The sequence below is a fragment of the Pinus tabuliformis genome, chromosome 2_1 (assembly GCF_031772625.1).
Source record: "Pinus tabuliformis cultivar Carrire ecotype Pingquan chromosome 2_1, CPIR1, whole genome shotgun sequence".
NCBI lineage: Eukaryota > Viridiplantae > Streptophyta > Pinopsida > Pinales > Pinaceae > Pinus > Pinus tabuliformis.
This window is the reverse complement of record NC_142299.1, coordinates 149,212,227-149,214,682: the sequence shown is the minus strand read 5'-3', so window position 1 is coordinate 149,214,682 and position 2,456 is coordinate 149,212,227.

Sequence of the window (2,456 nt, the reverse complement as noted above, 5' to 3'; positions counted from 1 at the left end):
CACGAACAACACATCCATTTGATCGAAATACTACTTCATTTCCTTGATTGCACATTTGACTAACACTCAATAGATTATGCTTTAGACCATCAACATACATAACATTCCTAGCTTTAACCTTTTCTTTTAAGAGAACAGAACCTTTACCTTTTATGACAGCAGGAGTGTCATTTCCAAATGAGACCTTGTTTTCCTTTTCTATGGCATTATATGACTAAAGTTTTTCCTTATCACCTGTCATGTGTTTCGAGCATCCACTGTCGATGTACCACTAATTTTCTTGTCCTTCCGCATACAAGGCTATACCACATCTTTCTGTTTGCAGTTCTTTCTTTTTCCAAGTTTTGGGACCCAATGAAGTTTGCTCCTTCTACGATGTTTACCAAAACTTGCTCCTGCATTCAGAATCTTCATGACTGAAGTTATTATAGATAGAGCATTCTATTTCATTTTCAAGAAGCGAAAAGTTATTGTAGGTCCTTTTCATGATCCCTGTCACATTCTTTTGATTTCATGCTTCTCTAGTCACGATGGTCTTGTAAGCAACACATTGAGCAACTTTGTGTCCAAAGTTATGACATGAAAAACATTGGCCATTAAAGAAATTCATGCGGTTATTGAACCTACTAACCTAGTGATTGTAGTTTCCATTGACATTCATTCTGGAAGAAAATTGAGTATGATTTACCTGAGGTTGGTTGTAGCTTCTATTCATCCTTGAAGTAGATTGACCCCGATTTACTTGGTGATCTTCTTTATGCCTTTGCTAACGATTGTCAGACTGTTCATTGTTCTTTACTGCATCAAGATAGCTTTTAGTGGAGGTGGACAGTTTCCGTGCTTCTTTAGTATATCCAAGACCTGTCTTTATCAGAGGAGAATGCTGCACTTTGGTAATTTCATTTAGGGTCTCTGATCCTTTAGCAAATCTAAGGTTGAGAGCTTTTTTTTTCTCAATATCCTTTCTTAGACCCATAATTTCACATTCTAATTTTTCATTGTGTTTTTCTCTTTCAGCAAGTTGGAATGTCAGAGTATCTATAATCATATTCTTTTCTTCTAAACAAATTTTAAGTTTATAGATTTCTTCATAAAGACCATCTTCATCTAAAGCATCCAAGAAATCATCATCTTCAAAAGCCATCAGAAGTCTATAATGATTACTACTTTCATCTTCATCACTATTTGATAAACCATCGCTATCTTCATGCATATAGTAGCTCTTCTTACTTACACTTTGTTTTCTATTCCATTTTGATGATTCCTTACCTTTATCAAGCTTATCCATGTGAGGACATTTGGCAGCATAATGACTGACTCTTCCACAAGAAAAACATTTGAAAAGTGGTTTACCTTTGAATCTTCCCTAACCCTGTTGAAGGTTCTTGCCAAAGTTTGCTTCTTCCTCTCCTCCTGAAATATGTCCCGATTCATTGATTTCTTCTCTTCCTGAAGCCTTGAATGCGACTTCTCTCATATCTGATGGACTACCTTTTCTCATTTCGACAGCAATTAAGATCCCGCTTTTCTTCTATGGTAGAAACTTTTGATTCAAACTTAGAAGACAAGGATCTTAAAACCTTTTCAACTAAAGTAACTTCTTTTATCTCTTCACCCAATTTTTTCATGCGATTAACAATCTCATCTATATGTAGGAAGTAATAAGCTATACTTTCATCATTATGCATTTTGAGAGTTTCATATTGAATTCTGAGAGATTGTAGTTTTGCACATTTTACCTGATTGTCTCCTTCATAGCTTAAAACAATCTTGTCCCATATTTCTTTGGCGGTTTTGAGTTGCATAACCTTGACAAATTCTGATTGTGACAGACTCCCCAATAATTTATTGATGGCCTTGGCATTGGTTTCATATTGCTTTTTACCTGTTGTATCAGTAGGAATTGTTGATGGAAATGTATATCCTCCTTCCACGATTTCCCAAACATCTGTTCCAAGAGATTGAAGATAGGCTTTGGTTCTTACCTTCCAATAAACGAAGTTGCTTCCATCAAATATTAGAGGTCTAATGGATCCCTCTCTTTCGTAGTTACTGATGATGATAGATCTTCCTTCAAGCGATCAAGTTTCTTTTGAAGGACCTGCTCTGATATCAATTGTTGGAAATAATACTGAGAGGGGGGGGGTGAATCGGTATTAGCAAGTCAATAATATTTCATTTCCATATTCTGATTCATATACACTACTTCAATTAATGAAACTTGCGTGTATATGCAACTGTATATAAGGGAACTAGCGTATACCCTGTAAAATTATAATTTAGTTAATTCTTCATATGTTGTTCTTTAATCTGTGCATCAGAACCATATAAACAGTAACCAGGAGCAGTAAAAACAAAACAAACAGTCACACATATGAACACAAGATATAAGGTGGAAATCCAATGTGGGTGAAAACCACTTGCTGCAATCGTCTCTATATTTCTTCCAATAAGAA